Here is a 16,023-nt window from a genome sequence, read left to right as displayed (position 1 = left end):
CAGACCTGTCCCACACAGCCTTGGCTGAGGATCTGCTGCCTGGCTCATGCACCACTGTCATTGTCATGCAGAGCTGGATATTTTCTGTGCTGGTAGGCCATCAGTGATTGCTTTACAGAAAGGCATCCTCTGTTTTGATAGTTCCCCAGAGATGAATTTATTGGCAAGACACCATAAAAGTTCTTTTTTTCTCCTTTCTGCAGCTGAAACTGTACATGCTCATAGTGGCTATTATTTCTGACACTTGCTGTTTTATTAGTAATATTGAGATTTGTGTCTTAATCAGCTGGTTGATGCTGGTCAGCATTCATGGCTGTACTGCTCCAGTAGGAGGGCGGAATTGTGATAGGATTGATAGAAATTCCTGCAAAGTCTGCTGTATTGAGCCTATATTCTGTCAGGCTTCTCTCGTAACCTTAAAAATAATTAAGCAGCCTTCATGCAATTAAAGTTTTTCTGCCTCTTGATTCCACGTCTTTTTGGCCTCACAATGTTTGTTGCATGTTAATGTGATTTTTCTGGGCTGTACCTGATGGATCGTTTTTGTCTGCAAATAATTCCTGGCAGGAATATGTTGGTGGATCATTGTCCTGTTGTTGATGATGGTTCCAGTACAGTAGGCAACTTCATGTGCCCCACCTTCCTGGTGGGAGAGGGACATGGATGAGAGGAAAAATCCTTCTCAGTGCGTGCCTGCAAGGAGATAATGATTTAGACTCTGCATGACCAGTATTTTGGAATGTGCTCGGCTTTAACAGCTTCTCCCTCCTCTCACAGCACTGCAGATGCCCTCAAGGCATTGTTTCCTTTCTCCTTTAAAATTGTAACAGCCTTCAATCCCAACGAGCCCTATTTACGGGTCTCCTAATCCAGTTATCCTGCTACTGCACCTGTCTGATGGTTATCACAGCCCATCAGACAAGAGCCAGTGATGGGCTTGCTCTTCGTCCACATTTGTGGATTTGTATAATGAATAGTTCTGAAGTCATACCTTATAAAGAGTTGGTGTGTAGCTGATGGGATTTGGATGCCCCCTCTCCTCCTGGGAACAGCTCACCTGAGCCCCAGCCTCATGATCTGTCAGGGCTGCCAAGGCATCCTTTGTTAGCACGGGGTGAGCTGATCTGCTGTTGGAATCAGGTCTGTGGTGACATCCCCCCAGTTCTGATGGCACACACTCGTCCCAGACCTGGGTGTGCACAGGCACCTGCTCCCTCCCTCACTGGGCTGGGATGTTACCAGTTCTGGTGAAGGCTTTGGTTGATTCAGACAATCCAATTACACATTGTCTAGCTCATCAAATTACTTGCTTAGGAGATTTGGAAAAAGTTAAATTTGTTTCTCATCAGTGTTAATTAACACATGGAGATGGGCTTTGCTACATTATGCTTGCTTTATCACAGTTTTGCAGCCCAGGCACACTCTGGCCTTCCCTGGGCTGGGACCACAGTGAATATTTGTAGAGGTATTACAGTTCTGGAGAAGTGCCCACTACAAAGTAGCTGGAGAGTGATGGGAAAGCTATCCAAATAAAGGCAGTATGCATATTAATAGTGTTCCAGCAGTAAAAAACAAGCAGAATTAAATGGACCATGTTTCTAAGAAATACTCTGAGTTCTAGCTGACTGAAACACGAGCTAAATCTACTCACTTGCACATCATAACGTAAACAGCTTGATGTGGAACAAATCTCCAGCCACATCAACGGAACAAATTTAGATTAAAGCTCTGATCATGACTCAGTGCTCTGATTTACATGTTGATGCTCAGAATCTCTTTCAGCTTCCAGAGGCACTGCCAGCACCTGAGTGGGGTGGTTGTTTGCAAATGCATCATGCTCTTTGCCCTAAGTTTCTCAAAGCAGTTGATTTTGAGGGAAGTAGGGGGAGGATTTAATCTTCTTGGTATTCTAATGAATATTGCTTGGATGTGGAGCTTATTCTGTGCTGAGCTGATGGCTCTGTCCAGTCCCCAGTGGAGCCATTAGAAGTTGACTCCAATGGAAATGTTGCAGTCATCCTGCCAGGAGTGTCCCTAAACAAGTGATTTGACTTTTCCAAGTGCTTCTAACAGTGGATGCTGTTCCTCTCGGTGCTCTTGGAGCCAATGAAGGGTATTTCATGCAGTATGCTGAAAGATGGAAGAAAAAAACAATAGAGGCTTTCATGGTGAAACATGACTTATTTCCAGTGGTCAGACAGTTACTGAGAATCCAGAGGAATCCATGAGAAATATGCAAAAGAAACAGAAAGTTTTTGTGCGAGCTGCAAGTGCAGCTGATGGGAGGAACACGTGCTGGGTGGGCTCACACAGCCAGGCTTCAGCGGCGCCTCGAGGTGCTGGAGGGAATCCCATTTCCTGTTTTCCTTCTGCAGACTTGGCACCTGCTTTCCTTGTCATAGAACAGCCCAAAGGACAAGACACTGCCCAAGCCAAAGGACATCAGGCCAGCATTGTTCTGGGCTTTGGGTAAGAGCTGGAGTGAAATCAGGCTCGGTCCAAACTCTGCTCGCTGCCTAAGCACCGTTGCTGCTTCTCCATGAATCCTGCTCCCAAGGAACAGATTCTTTTAGAAGTGAGGAAGCATCACCTCCTGGTGCCTCTGCTTCTCTCTCTGCCTTGTCTTGGACAGCAGTGTAACTTTCTAATTCTGATTATTTTATATCTTAGTAAAGTTGCCACAGAATCTGCCTTTGCATGACATTCTCTTGTGCTTAATCTTGAAAAGAAGTAATGCCCCTCAAGAAGTGCTGTCAGACTTCAAACGTGTTGAATGTACTTCTGATAAAAGCAGGACTGTAATGGTCCATGGGGTGTGATTTGAAGAGTAGGAGCTTTAGGAATGTGATGATGCTTCTGACATTTGCAGAAAACCTCACCAGCAGAAGGTGAAAATGTCAAGATAAGAGCTGATTCTCTCAAGACCCAGAGAGCTGCTGCTAAAATTTTAAGTTTTAGCAAAAACAAAACGAGCAAAACTGGCAGAAAGATCTGATGAATGATGAAGCAGCAGTACAAAAGGTGGGAAGAGTTGGTCCTGTGCTTGCCGCCCACATGCTGGGCACAGAGGAAGGAGAGCAGACAGTACATGAGTCACTGTGCCCTCCCTTCTAGGTGATTTTGCAACAGAAATGTGAGCAAAATCCTGATATTACCATCCTCATCCTCAGTGCTGAGGAAGGCTGCAGCTGTGCTTCATCAGTGTACGAGGAAGGAGGGCTCCTGGGCAGGGTCTGAGTGGAGGATGGCTCAGGGGAGTGCAGGTGCCCAGACCATGGCTATGGGTGCATCTTCCTGCCTGGACATTAAGGAGAATTAGAGTATCTTCAGGAGGAAACTAAACTCCAGTACTCATCTGCACTGAAATCAGAAATATGGTTCAGGAGGTTCCTGACTTTATATCAGACAAATCTCTAAACAAGACTATGCTCAGCTGATCCACGCTGTGCCTGAGAGTCATAAATTTTGATCTAATATTTGCTGTGAACTGCTGAACTCTACAATGGTTTGTTATTGCTGTCCACATCCCTGAAGCAATGAAAGTCCCCCTTTTTCTCTTTTTTTTTTACTTTTCTTCCCCCTTCCCCCCCCAGTAACTTCCTTTTGATTTCTTAAAGTCACAAAGGGTAAACTGACAAGAACCCCCATAAATTGTTGAGCTTGTCCTTAGTGAAAATCTTCGCCAATTCATTTTATTTTATCCACATTGCCCATGGTTGGATTTCATTCCTGGTCCCTTCAAAGCTCCTGAACTCTTGGAGGGTCATTTGAAGAACGTATCTCACATTTTGTATATAAAAAGTCTCAGGCTTATCATTACTTCAGCAGCAGCTGAAGCTCTCGAGGAGATAGGCAGGTACAACCCCATGGAACACTCCCCTGTTAATGTGAGCTGGCCTTTTGTGGAGTAGGACCTCGGTTCTGTGGCAGAATAATCTCACCTGAGCAGATATTTACCTTCCAGTGTTTTCTTAGCTGCTATGACCAGGTTTATAATTAACTCATGGTTTGTTTGTACTCCGTATATTCTCATTTGAAAGTGTGTGAGGAAGCCTGGCTCCTACCAAAAGGGTTTAATTCTTAAACACTTGTAGTCTTTGGTCAGTTGTGGGAGCTCAGGAGCAGGGCTGGAGCCCAGGTGAGGTGCCAACAGATCCAGGGCTTGTGCAGACACTGGAAGCACTGAAATGAGGCAGGAGCAGCCCTTTTCTCTGAAGAGTCCCTGACAGATCTTACAATAGGTTTTAAAAAGAAAAGAAACACATAAATATTTATCTCTGTTTATTTTTAATTGCCACGTCCCCAAAGAGTTAGTTATTTTGGCCTCTAGCTTTTGATCTCGTAAGATGTTGTGAAATCTGTGCTCTTGAGCAAACAAATCTTGTGTTCAGCATAATTTTAGGGGCAGACACTTAAATTTTGGAGTTATAGCAAGTAAAAATTAACTTCGGCCTGGCCAAAATACAATTAAAATCAGTGTGAAAATGCTGCAATTCTTGTCACCTCATGTTGTCATTTTTGACCAGGAGTATTTAAAGCCAATCTTCATGTTTACAATCATTGTAACTGTTGGTGAATGTACCCTGCCCTGGCTCCCGAGCCCAGGGTGCAGGTGGGGCAGGTTTCTGGAGCTCCCATCACCAGCAGACCATTCCCAGAGGATGTTCCCCTTGCAGGATGCCAGAACCACCGGGCAGGAGCCACGCCAGCCTTGCCCTGTCTTGGCTGGGTTTTCAGGTGCCTGGTGTGGGTGTGCCTGGACTCCCAGTGAAAGCAGAGAAGTTTCTTGAAATAGATCATTTAAAAACACCAAGGGTGAAAACCGAGCTCATGGAGAACTGGCTGAGCAGGTTGCTCAGACCTGACAGACTGTGTGGACATGTCACTGCCCCCAGTCTGAGAGGGAAATCTGTTGGGGGCAGGCACAGGATTGCCGGAAAGAGAAGGGATGTGAGAGCAAGAAAAGGATGCATGAGCTTTGTTATTTTTATCAATGGCTAAAATGTCTCCTTTATAGTCTTCTCTGGCTTTCTGCCTCTCCTTTTTGGTCCTGTGGCATTGCAGGTGTTGAGAGCGGTTCTGCCACAGCTCCATCCTGTGCCACTGGCTCTGGAGCAGGATGGGGACACAGGTAAGACTCAGGGCAGTGGAGAACAGACCTGGCCAGATACATTTGTATAGGGGAGCAGCTGCCGTGAGGCGCAAACACATCATTTGTACAGGCTCATCATCCTTCCTCTGAGCACTTGATCCTTAGAACACCGACAGTTTGTTACTTTTATTGCCTAAAATCCCGGGCAGCTGCCTGTCAGCAGCTCTGGTTAGAGGAAGGTGGAGTGTTTGGTGCTGTTCTGCTCACGCTTGTGAGATGATGAGGGTGGGTGGCCAGGGACCTGCAGCAGGAGGCACAGGGGGGCTGGTGGCCCTAATTGCCAAGGACACAGTCGTGTTCACAGCCATTATTTGGTAATTACACTTAGTAGACCGTAGGGGACAATTAGGAAAGCTAAAACATGTGGCAGCTTCCACTACATCACCACCAAGGCCTGGATTGCAGCTTGAAAAGGGGCGGTGCAAAGGAAAGGGGAGCAGCTTCCCCAGCAAGGCACAGAGGGACAGCTTTTGGGGGGGCAGGTGTCACCCTGGGAGTCCAACTCGCCCGTGTGGTAGTAAGGAAATAAAGGCATGACTGTAAATGCTTTTAAGAAGACATTGGTGTTGCTTTTTCTAATCTAAGCCTGAGCTTTACTGCGTGTGTTGAACGCGAAGGCAAACACAAGTGGTGGAACAATGCTGGGTACTGTATGATGTGCCTTGGTGTTTTATTCATTCATCCTTATTTGCTCATTTTACTGGCAGGACTTTGGCTTGGTGGTGCAGCCAGGGAGATCTGCAGGTGACCTCGTTTGCCTGTAGGAAGAGGGGCCCAAGAAATGCCTCTGGGAAGGTGCATTAATCCTTTAATTCATGGGCCTTGCATTCTATGTTTCCTAACATTTTGGGGCATTTTCCTGATCTCTTGCATTCCTCAGCTTTTGTGCTCTGGGGGTGTTTGTGTACAGGTGTCATCACTCCCCTTCTCTTCCCTGAGCACATTTTTCTCATCATTAGAGGTAAGAGTAAAGCAACAGGGCAAGGTCCTTAGTATTTTACAACGTCGGCTGTGTTTATTATGAATGTTTTGTACATAATGATCTTTCCTTCGTGATTTGGGGAACTGAGGATCATAACAGCAGATGATGTAACAACTGCCCAGAGGAGCAGGGTGGGTGGGTTTTACGGGCACACCCGGAATGTCTGTGGGATGGCTGCTGTGTGAGCAGCTCCTGCCAGGGCTGCATTTTGCAGTAGGTGCCTGGGGGAAGGACCTCCACCCTCCATAAGGGACTGTTCCCTGTACAGACCTGAGTGTGTCAGGTAAAAAAATAGAGACTCATGCTACTTAAAATTGTACTTCAAATAGCAACTGGGAATGGCCTTGTAAACTGTTTCAGTCCCTGAAATCACTGATGTTGGGCGGATTATTCCAGAGAAAAGCTGGGATCCAGCTCTTGTGCATGGACCTCAGGAGGAACATGCACTGGCAGTGCTGGTGGCGAGGCTGGCAGCTGGGATTTCCTCGGGTCTGGACCCTGGGTTTGGCAGCAGGCTCTTGGCAAGGGTTTGGACCAGCCTTTGCCTGTGATCTTGGCTGGTCAGGAGAGCCTTGAAATGGAGTTTGTTGTGGTTTGTGTGCTCCCAACTCATGGGGGAAGAGTAGGGTCCACCTGCTTGCTGAGACTGCCCTCTCCTGAAGCAGCACTTAAAAACATTAAATTGGGTTCCAATCACCTCCTGATGATCAGCTCTCTTATTTCTCTAATTGCTCTTGTCTGCTAATGGTTTGTTTTGTTCCACACTAGTTTCATTTTGTCTGCAGCAGTATTGATGCAAGTGTGGAAGCACGTTAAGCAACAACATCATCCCGTTCGAGTTACAAACCAAGGCACAGCTCATTTCTAATGACTTTCCCTGGGGCCACGAGGACGAGAAAAAGGGATTTTTCTCGCTCAGCTCCATGATGTAGACGTGGAGCACGTCTTCCTTTTGCAAAGTCCCGCTGCTGAAACAGGGCAGGAGCCTGGTTTGCCTCCTTGGCCGTGAGCTTGTCACCTCCCTGGGGCTGCAGCGGGCAGGTCCCTGTGGGAGCAGGGTGAGTTGTAGGTGCACCACATCTTGAACCCTCCCAAGCAGCCTGTGTTCCCCTCTGTGCCCTCCTGCTCTGCAGGAGGAGGAGATCTCTGCTCGGTCCTGCTCTGCTAATGAACAACAGCATCTCTGAAACGATGTGTGACAGCAGGGGTGAGAACCTGCCAGCTCTAAAGGAAAAACAATTAGGCCTGGGTTTTTCCCTGACTTAAGCTTAAATCTTTGAGCCTGGAATGCAATAACATTCTCATCTTTCAGGCTGCTTCTCCACTGGGCATAGGAGTTGCTGTACCATAGCAATTCTAGGTGATGCTTCTTCTCAGTGTCCTTGTGCCCCCCGATGATGCTGGTGGGGAGGGGCCCTTGTGCTTTCCCCATCTGTTGGGTGTTTGTTATGGGCTGTAACACTGTGGGCACCCCCTTTGTAGTGTGCCTGTTCCAGCTGCACACACATCTGTGAAAAGCTTCAGGACAGAGGGTACCATGGTGGGAGTGTTCGCTGATTATTTGGAGAAGTTACTCTATTTTTAAATGCTGCCCTAAATGTATGGGAAGTGAAAAATTTACAGGAAAGGGAAAGGAGGAAGGAGGGTGTGGACAAAGCTTTATAAATATATATATAAATATATATATAAAATGTCTTCTGCCATGGCTGTCTCCAGTCAGATGTGTGAACAGCTAATTGTGGCAGTACTGAAGCTTAGGCATGTAAAGGTTAGCAGCTTTCATCCTAAACTGTCTCCCTGTTTTCTCTACAATCAGTTGTTGGTTGTTGTTTCTGATTTGTTTTTGTCTGTAAATTGCTGATCCTAGTTATGTAAATATAAATTTGAGATGAGCTATAAAATGCCATAAGATGTGGCCTGTGCCTCATGGCACATGAAGTCTTTAAAGGTTCATGAGAGGAGCTGTGTTGATTGGGAGCCAAGCCTGCTTTTTTTAAACTGTACTGAGATTTTCTTTTTTTAAACAAATGTCTTTTATATATCAGGTAAACTTGTTTTGACACCTAATTAAGTTAATTTAGGTGGTTTAGTGTAGTTCAGCAGCAGCTCAAAATCATGCTCTTCCACCTGGGCTGATATATTGATTCTGCTGGTGTTTCTTCCATAAATCTCCTTCTGTTTCTCTGCAGCTGTAATTGCATTTGAGAAAGGGAAAGGCACGTGTGCCCAAGCCACCCGTAATTACTCCTCCGAAATGCCTCGGGAGGTAAATGTGAGCTCAGTGTCTGTCACGAGGCTGAAGTTTCACAACAGTTTCTTGACAGTTTCTGCAGCAGCTGCGTGAGAGCGGCTGGGGCAGAGCTGTGACAGCGCCAGAACAGCTTTCACACCAGCTCCTGCTAACGTGGCAATGATGTGCAAAGCCTTCCTAGCAGAAATCCCTTTCCTGCTAGATGACAGGGGGGCAGGATTGCAGCAACGTGTTCTTGTGACTGTCCTAGAAGGTCATCTTCTGTTTTTCAGATGAACCTCCTTCAGGATCCCTTGGGAGCTTTTGTTCTGGAAATCAACTGCAAGTCCACAGGGATGTTTTCTTTCCTGATTGCTCCTTACTCAAAATCCAAATTTACAGGCCAAAAGTTTTTTTTTGTTGGTTGGTTTTATTTGTTGTTGTTGTTTGTTTGGGTTTTTTTTGTTTTGCCTTTTTTTTGTTTTGTTTTGTTTCTTTTGTTGTTGTTTTTTTGTTTGGTTGGGTTTTGTATTTTCTCCCCCTTCTTGGAACAGCCCAAGTGCCTGTTCTTTGCGGAGCAATTGCACACTGCATTTGTTTTGATTCCTAAAAGGCAAGCTGGGCATAACGAACCTCGCATATCCACAACCATCAGTTTGGCTCCTGGGCTGTGCTGTTCATGTGTCAAAGCAATATTTATATATATTGTATGAAGATGGGGTTGTCTGGGGGACTGAACAGTAAAATTCCAAAGCTCTGAATCGTGTTTCTGCCTACACCTGACCTGGGTCTGTTTATCTCCAGATTATGCACCAAATCCATCTGTTCCTTCACACTGAAATAAGGTAATTTTACAAAGAATTGACTGAAAGGAGCATGTTGTCACTGGGGTAACAGTCCTTTCTTGTAACTGCACATCTGCTTTAGCAAATACAAAAGAGATTTGTCAAATATCTCCACTGAACCTTCCTGGCACTTCCCTTCACCTTGTGTGCTGGTTCTCATGAAACCTTAATGGGGATACAGGGCAGGCCAAGGGTGTGAGGTCTTTGTTGATTCATGGAATCTCAAAGCTGGAAAAATCCCAATGCTCAGGATCCCAGGACTGACACACACAGGCATTTGCTGCTCCCCCTGCACAGGTAATCCTCTGGGACAAAGGGTGAATCTCATCTCTTTCTCTATCCCAGAGAAAACAGTGTGCAGGGAATGCTTATTTAAATCAAGTATTGGGTCTGAGCTGTCAGAATTTAAGAGCTTCCTTGTCTGGCCAGTGCTCCCAGCCAGTGCAGGACCAACCAGAACTGGAGGTGTTTACTTGCATTTATGTGGGCCTTGAAAGGCTTCTAAAATGATGTGAAGTTAATACAATGGGAAATGGATTTTTCCTGCCCACCCAAGCAAGCCTTTAGTGATTAATGCTGTAAAGCAAAAACAACATCAACAAATTCAGTTTTATAACGCGCTGTGGATTTCAGGTCTGTGAAAAATGTGTTTCATAAAAGAAATTTTTCCTCCTCCTAGTGCTGTTTCAAAAACACCTTATCTCTGGAAAAACCCCTTGCTGCATTTGGATGCTAATGGGATACATGGCTCCATAATTCTTTGTCTCCCTTCCTGAATTGGTTCAAGGCTAAACTCTAGTGCAGCGTAGACATGTTCTACTAGAGAAAAGCTGAGCAGGGGAGAGGATTCGCTCTGTGGCTGTGAAATTATTTGAAGTTTTTTTCATCTGCTTTTTCTTTTTTTTTTTTTTCAGAGAGATGCTCTGTGTGTTGTAACAACCACCAGGAAAAGGAAATCCTGAGGCACAGGGTGAGTTGTCACAGGGTGAGAAGCAGCCCTGCCCTGTGCTGTTTGCTGCAGGCACAGCATGAGCGAGGGGCTCTCCCACCCCGGGAGCCATCAATGACCTCGGAGCTCCTTAAGTGGGGGACAAATGTCCAGCTCAGCCAGGCGGGTTCCTACCCTGCCCTCCCGTCCCTCCAGCTGGTGCTCAGAGCTGGCCGAGCTGGGGGCTTGGCCCAGCCTTCCAGGGGTTTATCCCTAATCCACTGAGCTGGATGTTGGCCAGGGCTTTGTTTGAGAGGTTTGGGAGGCTCCGTTCTGAGCCGTAGCCAAGCACACTCTGTTACTCGGAAATAACGGCACACTGCGGGTCGGGATATTCTTCCTGCTCATGGAGTGATCCAGGAACGCCAGGCATGGATTATATGACTTGAATGCTGCACTATTTATGATGTGTGTTCAGCCACCTAAATCACGGTTGGCAGCGTTCGGGCTTCGCCTGGATAATTGATTCAAATGTAAATTGAACGAATAAATCCTGTACAGCTAAAATATGCCTTCTCTTTATCTTGATTCTTTTTCTTCTTTGTGTTGAACGGCATAGAAAATAGGGAGTTAGAATCTCATAAATAGGTATTTGACTTCCTTTGTTGGAGTGCAGGTAGAGTGAGGTTTGTATGGTCTGTTTGGAAATGCTTTACAGTTCTGTTTATTGAATTATGAACCTGTTTATAACTTGGCTTCTGTACTTCTGGTCAATAATCTGCTTGTGGCAATGTTTGTGCTGCTCTTCAATGGCAAGACCAGGTGGTTATTTATTTCAGTAAGTGCACATTAGTCAAGGGCAAAGTATCAGAGAAATTCTTTTTGTTGTTGTTTTTATAGCCTTGGAGTGAAATATTGTGGGGAATGTGTGCCCAGCTGGCATCAAAGGCTGCTTTGGTTTGGGAATCTGCTGACAGGGACTTGAACTGGCATCAGGACAAGCCTTTGTGAGCTTTTTGTGAAGGTTTTAAGCTATTTTCCCTTAAGGCTTCCCTGACGTTTCATCAGACAGGGCTGACGTGCTGACTAACACCAACAAAGCAGAGCTCTGGAGCTTTTCCCCAGCCTGGGTGTGTTTAACCAGCAGTTCCACAGATGGGAACTCCTGGGACTGGTGTCTCTTCACCATGGTCTGGGGGGCCCCTCGCTCCATCACCCTGGCAGGCCCTTCACTCCCTTATCCCTCACTCCTGGTTCTGCTCCCAGAGCAAACATTCAGCCACTGTGTGGAATCGAGTGCTTGGCATTCCTCAGGCTATAAATATTGGGGTGCTTTTCCTCTCTTGGGGCAGGAATCCCAGCACTGCCCACGCTGGGCACTTGCTGCCCAGTCAGGATTTTGCTCTGCCCTTGTCAGCTTTTTCCTTGGCTCTGGCATTAAAAGAATTAAAATACCCTGAATGGATCACCTCCATCCATTGGGACTGTTGCTCCTTGCTGGCAGCTCTTGCTGTCGGGCCCTTCAGAGGCACCAGCACTTTGCAGGGCGTGTAAAAGCACCCACCTGCCTGCCCTCACTCTTCTGGTGTTGGAGTCTCTGGGAGCTGGAGTCAGAGCCCACTGAAGTGTGTTATCCATGAAGTGAAGTGTGTTATCCATGAAGTGTGTTATCCATGAAGTGTGTTATCCATGAAGTGTGTTATCCATGGAGTGGAGTGTGTTATCCATGGAGTGTGTTACTGCTCACTGCAACACCTCCCTGTGTCCTTAGTGTGAGTGTCCCGACCTGTTTTGCATCTCATTAACTTCTTGGCTTCTGAGTTGTCCTTTGGCAGAACACCCCACATTTTAATTGCTGATGTGAACATCCATTTCCTCTTGCCAGTTCTCCAGAAGCCCCAGATCCTGCTTTAGCTGTGTCTGCTGCAGTCCTGCTCGCTGGAGGGCTGGTGCTTATGTGATTTCTTTATTTCCCTTCTCTCTCTGCTCACCTCACTGCAGTGCCAGGGCTGCTGCTCTGGGGTGATGGTGCCTCACCCCAGTGTGGCTGCAGTGCTGGGATGTGCTGCCTGTACCACTCCCAAAGACACACCAAGGTCCATCTTTCCTTGCCCCCTCTACCCTTTCCTTACCTCTGTCCCATTCTCCTGGCAGCATTCGGTGCCTTTGAACAGCCAAAGCTCCCCTGACTGTGCTGGACTGTGTTGCTTCTGCAGCTGTAGAGTGAGAGGTTTGTCTGTGCCCTGTATCATTGCTGCCAGTTGTTGAGCATCCATATTTATAGTTGGTTTGGTTTTTTTTTATACAGCTTCTTGCATGCACATTCTGTTTATAGGGGGGAAAATAGCAAATAAAACGGTTCATGCCCAAACTTGCCACTCTCCAGAACCTGAATGTCCCTCTTCTATCTCTGCTCGGCTATTAGGGAATGTGAAATTTTGTGGCTGGCTTCAGAGCCCAGCTTTGGCTATTTAGAAAACATCCATTCAATAAATCATATGGGGAGCAGCTGCCGCTCTCTGCCGAGCCAAAGCACATCAGATAAAATATTGCTCATTTATTTGGTTTGGTAGAAATAAAGTTGCTGTAGTGGAACATCATTACAGGCTGTTCTTAATTCACCTCAGGGCTATTTCTAATAGCGGCACACAACTCTCCTGTGACAGCCTGAGTGAATGAGATGGGTGTTTTGATGTCAAACTGAATGTAAGAAGGGTTTTAGGAATCAAAGCTTTGAGAGAGAAATAACTACTGTTTGTGCTGTGATACTGGAAGAGGTCCCTGTTTTATTATTAGCACTATAGCTATTGAAAGCCCTGACACTTGTTCCTGGGGGATTTGAAGCAATTCAAGCCATGAAATACTGTTTCAGCTCAGCCTTTTACAAGTCACTGCGTGCCGGTGAAGCCGAAGGTGGCTTTGATCGCTGGTGGAGGCACCCAGGGCTGGCATTAACTTAATAATATTAGCTTGATTTTCTCATCTGTGTGGCAGCTGGGAGCCCTGTGCCCGCCCAGCCCTGGTGTACGGCAGATATCTGCTGTTGGCCAAGCAGGGTGGCTGGTGAGAGGCTGCCCAAAGCCTTTGAATTCAGATCTGCTGCTTTGCACAAATGTAATCAGTGTAACGTTCGGCAATGGGGTCACGGCGTCTGCAGGGAAGGTGCCTGCTGCTCTGAAAAGATGCTGGAGGCTGTTACTTTAAAAATAAAAAAGAAAATAGGCAAAGGGGTGGGAAGGCAGAGCGTTGCAGTGTGGGGCTGGGCATGCATTTTCTTTGACAGGGACAAGCATCTAATCGGGATTCTGCTTTTCTCCTTAGAAAATTTAGTCTCAAGATGTCTTATCTCCTCCTTGCATCAGGGCTTGGCAGAAATGAATTAGAATCCCGTGGCTCTGAAGCTGTCACTGTATTGCTGTGTTATGTCCTTAATCCCCGCTCACCTGGGTGAGGCAGCAGGTGTTTCACCTCTGTTTGGTGTGGAGTGCTGCAGAGGGGAACCCTGGATCCCACTCTGTCACAGCCACGTTGTTTTGCCCTTGCTTGTCTTCCTTATTTTCTAAAAAACAGAGGTAACTGGCGGAAAATGTATATTTGCTCCAGGTCTCAGAAAAGCAGCTTGTGCTGTGGAGAGTGTTCCAGCTCACGCTGCAGGAGCAGGGCTGGACTCCTCTGTGGGAGCTGGGTTTGGCTGCCAAACCCACGCTCTTGGCTGTGGTGGAGGGGCAGTCGCTGCCCTCCCCGTCATCATCACACAGCCAAGGCAGCACCATCACCTCTGGTGTTGGGGTTCCACCACGAGCCCCTTCATTGCCAGCTGTGGGGGGCACATGGAGAATTTGATGCGAGAAACAGGGTGCTCTGGCTCCTGGGAAAGAACGAGCCACAGGAGAGAAGGATTTGCAGGTTGCTGGTGTTGCCAGAGGCCGAGGCTGAGCAGCACATATTTGTTCCCTGAGCAGCACAGCCGTGTTTTCCATGCAGCAGTGCTGCTGTTGCCCGTGGCCATGTCGAACACGGCCCCTCCCCTGACAGCCCCGCTAGCCCCTGCTTACAATAACTTCTGCTGGAAAAGAAAAACCAATTGTATCCTGAAATAGCAGAGCTCTCCTGCCAACTGCTGGCGATGACCTTGATTCTGTGTGTGAGGGCTGCGAAGTGTCATAATTCAATGAGAATATTTATACCGAGCTGCCCAGCACAGGCTCAAAGATTCTCAAGTCCTCATTTCTATCTGGCTAATTTTACATGGCAAATAGGGAAGTCAGTTTTTTTATTCAGACTCTCTGCTCGGAGTAAACCTCCAGGGTGCTCATCTCCTGTACATAAAAGTTGCTCAAAATGCTGGTGATAAAGCTGTTTAGTTCAGCTGTATTTCCATGCTGTCGGTGACTTTGTTAACAGCAGGTCCCTGCAGACGCTGTCGCTTTGATGCTGGGTGCTGTATGGCACGTTAAAAATCCTCAACTTGGTTCTAAAGCCTCACTAAAAACCCTACTGGGACTTTGATGTTGAGAAGATTCCACTCAAAGCACCCAAACCCTGTGAAGCTCCCCAGCCTTATCTCGGAGGCAGGATGGAGAGTGGCTGCCTCGGGCAAGAAAGTATCGGTGGCAGCAAAACTGTGCAGTGATTATTTACGGTCTGAGCATCCGCAGTCGGGAGAGGCCTCTGGAAATTACCAGAGCCTGGTGACGCCTTGAATAATCCCATTCTTCATTTGGGAGGAAGTTTGGAGAGCTGCATGCTGTGGTTGGGTGTTTGGGTATTGGGGTGATCCAGCTAAAACACCTTGGCAGAGCAGGCGGCGATTTCATGCACAAATTCCAGTTGTGAGCCCCTGTGCCCTCAAATATTTACAAAGGGTCTCTCTTGCTCAATGATGGGGTGCCAAAAGCAAGCGTGGAACCTCATTGAGGTTGTAATTGGTATTGCAGTGAGGTTTTAAACCCTGACTCGTTTCTTGCTGCTGTGCAAGGGAGGGGTGTGAGGTGCTTTCCTGCAGTGCTCGCAGGTGTCCAGGGCCTTTGGCATGTCTGTGCTGGTGAGTGCATCCCATTGTGCATGTGAGGAGCTCTGCTGCGGAGCTCATCAGTGGATGTTGTTAATGGATCAATCTGTGCTATCAAAGTCTTGTTTTTACTGTGTCAATGAGTGAAACTGGCCTTGAACCAGTTTTTTTATGGTTTTTTTTTTTTAATATCTTAGAATGATAGAACAGTTTGGGTTGGAAGGGACCTCTTGAAGTCATCTAGTCCAACCCCCCTGCCATGGGCAGGGACATTTTTGACTCCAGCCTGGCCTTGAACACTTTCAGGGATGGGGCCGGCACATCTTCTCTGGTCAACCTGTGCCAGTGTCTTACCAATCTCATTGTAAAAACCTTCTTCCTTATCTCTAGTCTAAATCTTCCTTCTTTTAGTTTAAAACTGTTACTCTTTGTCCTATTGTAACAGGTCCTGCTAAAAAGTCTGTCCCCATCACTCTGGGTGTGTATCTGTCATGCTGCAGTGTGAAGCACTCGGCCCTGGCTGCTGGGCTGAGTCTGCATTCCTTGACACGTGTCAGGTACGTGTCAAATCACTCTTCAGAGTGAAAGGGGAATTAGATGTTCCCTCTCTATTTTGTCTGTATTGCACTTGTTGCAAGGGAATGGATCTGCCCGCACCAAGAGTCACTTGAAGGAGCGTTATCCCCTGCGTGCCTTTGGACTAATTTTCTGTGGAACCTTCCCAACCGGTGCGTTTTCCGTTCCAGCTCCAAAAACCCCAACTGCTTCAGCAGAGCCCTCCTGCCGCCCTGCCCTGACCCCGTGCGCCCCTTCCCATCGCCACCGGGGCCCGTGGGGGGGTCCCGGTCCCGGCTCGGGGTCCCCGGGCGGTCCCG

The 16,023-nt window shown here is 47.1% G+C and overlaps 1 long non-coding RNA gene across 1 annotated transcript; it reads right to left on the bottom strand.

Annotated features, from left to right (window-relative positions):
* Nucleotides 1-231: 231 nt before the first annotated feature.
* On the bottom strand, nucleotides 232-684 carry LOC113974270. The gene is made up of 2 exons (XR_003536512.1): nucleotides 530-684; nucleotides 232-415 (listed from the first exon to the last, which is right to left on the bottom strand). It is a non-coding gene; the product is annotated as an uncharacterized LOC113974270 (long non-coding RNA).
* Between the last annotated feature and the right edge of the window lie 15,339 nt (nucleotides 685-16,023).

This window comes from Neopelma chrysocephalum, unplaced genomic scaffold, assembly GCF_003984885.1.
Source record: "Neopelma chrysocephalum unplaced genomic scaffold, ASM398488v2 Primary Assembly neopelma1_119, whole genome shotgun sequence".
Lineage (NCBI taxonomy): Eukaryota > Metazoa > Chordata > Aves > Passeriformes > Pipridae > Neopelma > Neopelma chrysocephalum.
The sequence above is the reverse complement of the archived record's forward strand: the minus strand, read 5'-3'. Positions and strand labels throughout refer to the sequence as shown.